Source organism: Molothrus aeneus, chromosome 3, assembly GCF_037042795.1.
Source record: "Molothrus aeneus isolate 106 chromosome 3, BPBGC_Maene_1.0, whole genome shotgun sequence".
Classification (NCBI taxonomy): Eukaryota; Metazoa; Chordata; class Aves; order Passeriformes; family Icteridae; genus Molothrus; species Molothrus aeneus.
In genome coordinates this window covers 41,879,067-41,885,066 of record NC_089648.1, presented here as the reverse complement: position 1 = coordinate 41,885,066, position 6,000 = coordinate 41,879,067, and the positions used below count along the sequence as shown (strand labels likewise).

The window sequence follows — 6,000 nt, the reverse complement described above, 5'->3', positions numbered from 1 at the left end:
AATGCAACCTAAACACCATTTAGTGTGTTGGCTGTAAATGTTAGACCTGTTAAGTAAGTCAGTTATCACAGTTCCATCATGAAGTACATTCTGTTAGCTGAGAAATCCTTTTTTTTTTTTTTTAAATTCACAGGCATTACCACAGTTTGTCTGTTCTTTAATGGTGGATGTCAGCCTTGGAGGCACGCAGAACGCCTAAGCATTTCTCATATCCAGATGAAGCCCCTTTAGACAGGACAGTATGCAGAGGGGTGAATGCACCCTATGTGCAGGAAGGAGTTAATTTCACCACTGCAGTCGGTAAGGACTGAGTAGCATTTTTTCAGAGGATAAGGAAATGCCATGACTTACAGATAAGATGTCAGGTTTTTTTAAGCATAGTGCTGTTTAGGATAGTAGGTGAAACACCTAAATATTCTTGGAGGAAGCTGATTTGCATCCAAAGTGCTTTATAAAATGATCCTTTAAAAGAAAACAGAGTAAGTATATGCAAATATTGTTCTTAGCATACAAAATATTGCCGCTATTAGTACAGTACGCTACCGCCTTCCTAAGTTTGCACGTGAAATGTAGCCAAGCTTATGAAGGAACCATTTAGCTGCACCGAGAGTGCAGGCGGGAGAAAATCAGCCGCAGCCGAGGTGGGTCAGGCTCTACACGGGCGAGTTGAGCAAAGCGGAGCGAGAGCGCGGCCCCGGGCGGCTGCTAGAGGACACCTGGCGGCCGAGGGCGGCTCTCGCCGGGCGGCGCTCCCGGAGCCCAGCGCCGGCCCCACGGGGCATGGGGAGCCACGGCGCTGCTCCCCCAGCTTCCCTCCGCGCTCTGCTCCCCCAGCTTCCCTTCGGCGCAAGAGATGCGGCGTGCGAGAGGAATGACAACAAGGAGAGAAAATTGTGCGGTTACTGCGGAGTCTGTCCTCGGAGTGAGGGGGACTCATAGGAACAAGCAGCCAGAGCCCTCAAGCACTGAGGACTTGGTCAGCACGGAAATCAGAGACAAGCACTGCCTGCCATACTCTGTGCACACACACCTCTCCCGATTCCCTCTGTTTCCACTTATATTTTCTGTCATTTTGTCGTTGCATTCCGTTTTAAAGGAGTGAACCTTCCAGGAAGGACACTGCCTATAACAGGACAAAGTGAAAAATACACTGTTACTTTCACTTGTGCATTTTTCTGAGGCTTTTTGTTAGGACAATAATAATATTATTTCTGTGGTCCTGTCAGTACAGAGACAATCTGCTGCCTAACTAGACTAGTGATTTTGGGTAGAAATGGTAACATTCTAAAATAACATTTTAACCAAAACAATAACACTCAAGCAGGCATCTAAACCTTAACTAATGAATGTAATGCTTGCCAGTGCTTTTAATCTTGACACCTCAAAGTTTGTTCTAGTAAGCCCGCATGAACCTATGAACCTAAGCCTGCATTTATGATTGTGGACTGTCTTTCTTGATGTAAATTGTGCATTAAAGGAACCGTTAGATGCAATAACCCAAAACTTGGCCTTTGGATCTTTAGCATACACGTGGCAGTTCCTTTCCACTATAGTCTTCTGCTCTGCTTCCATCAAAAGGTGGGCAATGAGGAGAAGTTTACTAGGCAGTGGAATACTTGTAAATGTCAACATCCAGCCTGCTTGCCAGAGCGAGGGAACTGGTACAACCAGAAAGTTACTTACCCATGAGATGTGGGTATGGGCGGAGGGGAAGGAAAGCAAGAGAGGACTGGAAAAACATAAAACAATCCTGGATTGTTTCTGTAGGAGTAGACTTTATTCCAATAGTATTGCAGGCCTCATCATTTGGGGTAGCAGATGGGAGCAGCCGCGTCAGTCCTGATAACATCTTCTGTTTTGCAACCTCTATGTAGAAGTGGGTCCTATGATTACAGATACGATTCTTTGCAGAACTAGCCTGCAGAGCAGAAATAGGGAAATTCAAATTCTGAAAACAGCCTTTGGTTTGCTTACCAGAACATGTGGGGGAGGTGGAGGAAATGTGGATATCTAGCCATGGCTTATTTGGCAGGCAAACTAATCTGTCAGGGCTGCACAAGACAGAGGGAAAGCTCTGTACTCCCTCTTTCCCAGAGGGAAAGCTCTATACTCCTGACCCACGTGAAACTTAAGATTGTACACAGGAAATTTAAGGGCACACAGGGAAATTCTGAGAACTCCACTGCCATGTGTTTCTTCTCTATAGGTATCCCCGGTTTCAAGATGTGGGTAAGAGCACTAAAGGGGTGCAGACAGAGCAGTTCCGCCGCAAGCCCAGGGGCTCTCAGACGGACTTTCGCGGAGGCAATGCAGAGCCTGTAGAATGACACCGAGTCCCGGTCACCCCGCTGCTCGCCACTCCGGGATCTCCCGCGGGAGAGAGACGGTGGTCTCAGGGGCCCGAGGGCGGCAGAGGGGCAAGGGCGGGGGCTGAGAGCGCCCGGGCCGGGCGGCGTTGTCCAGGGTCTTGAAAGCGAAGAGAAGTGCCCGTGCGGGGCAGGGGCAGGTGCCGGGCCGCTCTGCCTCGGCGCTGCTCCGCCGCGCTCGGCTGGGCACGGCAGCAGCTGCGGGGCCCGGGCTGGCTGAAGGACGGGGCGCTCACCGGCTCGCTGCCGGGAGGGCCCTTCTCGGGCCCCCCATGCTCTGCCTCGTCCCGCACCCCACGCGTTGCTCGCTTCCGATCCCGAGCTGCCGCCCGTCCCCGGGGAGCCCCGGGGATCCCTCCCGCGCCCCGCCGCGGCGGGGGAGGCGGTGTCAGGCGGGGCGCGGGGTTTGGGATGCGCGACAGCGCGAGTGCCCAATGCGGAGCTGGCGGTCCCCGGGGCCGCGCCGGCGGAGCCGCTGGAGGCGGGGCGGGCGGGCGGGGCGGGGCCGCGGGCGTGCGGGGCCGGCAGCGCGGGTGTGAGTGTCGCTGCTGCCCCCGCCCTCCCGCCGCCGCCCCGCCCTCCCGTCCGGCGGCGGAGCCGCACTCCAGACCCAGCGCCGGGCGGAGCGCGGGGGAGCGCCAGGAAGGGGTGGCGGGGGAACGAGAGGAGGAGCAGCGGCGCTCACGCCAGCCCGCAGTACCCCGCAGCACCCCGCAGCACCCCGCAGCACCCCAGCGCACGGCCCCCGGTTGTGTGCAGGGCTCCGGCGCCCCGCGGGTGGCGGGTCCCGCGGGAGGGAGCGGAGCGGAGCCCGTGTGTGCGGGGGGCATGGGGCTCCCGCGGCCGGAGCAGCCGGAGCGCGGGCAGCAGCGGCGGCCGCGGCAGCACCAGGTAAGGAGCGGCGCCCGCCACCGCGTCCGTGCCCCGGGGGCGTGCGAGCGCCTTCCCTCCCGGGAAGGGCTCGGGAGCACTTCAGGGAAGGGGCTGCTGTGAGGGCAGACCCATCTCTTCTTCCCTCAGGTGCCTTTGGGAGGGAGGCTCGGCTTCTCCCGGCTCCGCGGCAGGACGGAGGGCTGAGGCGGGTGGGAAAGCGGCGGGGAGGCGCGGGCCCCCCGTCCCCCGCGGCACCCCGTCCTCGCCCCGGCCGCAGCTACCCCGCCCCGGCGCGGCGGGCTCCGTGTGGCGGCCGGGGCGCCTCGCTCCCGCACGTCACCTTTATAAATAGCGATGCGATCCGCCCCGTGGAGAATGGCCGCGGGGGCGGCGGGGGCGTCCGCCGGGTCGCCAGTCACCTGCGGGGCGCTTCTGCCGCCGGGTGAGGCACCCGAACCCCCCGCTCCCCTCTCCGCGTCTCACTCCAAGGATAATGGCAATCGCGGAGTAAGTTTGCCCGGATCGGACATCTCTGGGGAGAGCTGCTGCTCAGAGCGGAGACGGTGCAGCGGGGACCGCCAAGCGCTTGGGGTAGCCTCTCCAGCCCGTGCAGTTTCCTTAAATGATTTAACCCCCCCCCCCCCCCCTTTTTTTTCCTTGCTGGATACAAGGCGCAGGCTGCATCCTTTTGCACTCTTTGTTATCTTGCTATCTCCCGTAGCTATTCAGGGGTCCGTTCTCCAAAGTTGACGTTCGGTTCGTTAAATAGCAGCCAGCTCGACTCAACTTTGTCTCGGATTTTATGCTGGTGGCTTCGCAGCCCTTGTGTGCTGGGCGGCAGCGCTCGGCTGCGCTGTGCGAGCCCCTGCGAATGGGGAAGTAGCGTTACACAGGCTTGACAAAGGCAACTCCGAAGCTGACAAATCTCAGATATGGCTGTTAAGGTTCACGAAGTAGGTCAGTAAACTACCTTAGTGCTTGGTGCTGCATTATTTTAATACATCGGTAGTTTGAATACTTGCTTTCAGCCTGACTTTTCTAGAGGAAACGAGTTTTATTTTTTTTATGATGCAAAAGACATGCAAAGTTCAAGAGAATTGCACATGTAAATTTTCCCGAGCTCTTTTGTGCGCAGTTTTCACTTCTGAAAGTTAACACTAGATGGCTTTCTTATATCAGCTATCCTGCAGGGAAGGAAAGCATGTAATCTGTCTCTGCAGCCTGCTATTTCTGTGTTTGTCTATTTTATTATTTTTTTTTTTTCACGTGAATAGTAAACTATCTTCTGGTCACTTCTGCACCGATGAGACACGAGCAGATCTGAAACTTGCCTACTAGCTGACAGAATTTGTTGTTTTGATTAGCTCATGTTGCCTCTTTAGACTTTATTTTACATGTGTGTTACTAATATCTAAAGAAAGTTTGTTTAGTTGGAAGGTAACTCTGCATAATATTTACATTGCTATAAAGGAAGGCAGCTGGATAACACAGGATGTTTGAAAATGGGGAAAAACAAATAATTCAGTCTCAGTTGTTACTTAGTTTGATGGATTTATTTTAAAAGGGACCGTAGTGCATTAATATTGTCTGTTCAGCTATTTTCCCCCTAGATTCTGAACCTAGCTACCTTCGACTGAAACGTTTTGGAATTGGATTCAGAAACATAATGCTTCACAGCCTGCTGAATATAGAAATGCCTAGACTTGATGCCTTATTACTGTATTTCTTGTGTTTTTACAAAACTGTGCCTTTTGTCAGTGGGAATGTATTATTTGCCCTCCATTCGCTTCTTCAGTGGTGGCTCTGAAATACTTAAATCTTCAAATTTGATCTTTGAAATATCTTGTATTATTAATGCAAACATGTTTAAATCATCAAGAGCTCTAATGCATTATAGATATTTAAACATCACTTAGGGTCCACAACAGTTGATTTATAATTCATGTAGCATTCATATAAAGCTAGATTTAGAGAGATCTCTGGATGTATTGTCTTGGTTTTGCATGCCCAGTGGGTTACCTTAGCAGGTCATGCAGCACTTAGATGGAATCAGAAGGAATGCTTGTAGATGCCAGACTGTTTCACCAATCCTGTTGGATCAATTAAAGATCATTTCATTCTTATATGCCAAGGATATAATGTGAAGCTTAGAACTAAATAAAACCTCAGTTCTTTATAGCTGATATTTGCTTACTGTACATATCAGAGTATTTTTAAAGGTTTATATTTCATTTTCGTGACAGAAAGATAATATGGTCTTCTTTTTGTAGGCATTTATGACATGCCATTACTCAAGTGCATTGTGAAATACTCTTGCAAATTAAGAGAGTCAAATGAGGAACTAAGCAAAGCAGTGGTCAAACAGATGGCAAAATCACCCCCTTTTTTTTTATTGCTGCTTTTGACTTTTGTGACTGAATTAGGCAGTTTGTTTTTTACTTCCAGCTTCATACTAGACATAGGCATGCACCTAAGCTCTTTATCTGCAGATCACCTGTTCAAACTGCAGGAGAAAAGAAGTATTTTCTCCTTGCCTTGGCTGGAGTTAGGATTATATTTAGATGGTTGGATGTTAAAATATTTTCAGTAGGTTCCTGCCTTTTACTGCTGAGAGATCTAGTTTGGTAATATAGAAGAAGAAAAGCTATGCTCTTGTGATAATACAAGTTACAGATTGTGGAAAGAGGGTGGGGCACTGGGTTATCTAGTTTCTCACGTTAGTCATCCAAGATTACCAAAAGTAGCTTTTACAGCTTGAAAT

General features: G+C 51.3%; 1 protein-coding gene and 1 long non-coding RNA gene across 5 annotated transcripts in view; one reads left to right on the top strand and one right to left on the bottom strand.

Annotated features, from left to right (window-relative positions):
* Window positions 1–1,755: 1,755 nt before the first annotated feature.
* On the bottom strand, window positions 1,756–2,752 carry LOC136554187 (uncharacterized). The gene is made up of 2 exons (XR_010783293.1): window positions 2,603–2,752; window positions 1,756–1,918 (listed from the first exon to the last, which is right to left on the bottom strand). It is a non-coding gene; the product is annotated as an uncharacterized lncRNA (long non-coding RNA).
* A 940-nt stretch (window positions 2,753–3,692) lies between these two features.
* Window positions 3,693–6,000, top strand: part of SIPA1L2 (signal induced proliferation associated 1 like 2) — a 124,080-nt gene continuing 121,772 nt past the window's right edge. For 2 of the 4 annotated variants that reach the window (XM_066546766.1, XM_066546765.1), the window contains exon 1: window positions 3,693–3,746. The gene's annotated coding sequence lies outside the window, so the exon portion shown is untranslated. The remainder of the gene's footprint in view (window positions 3,747–6,000) is intronic. The other 2 variants (XM_066546764.1, XM_066546762.1) reach the window with 1 other exon arrangement.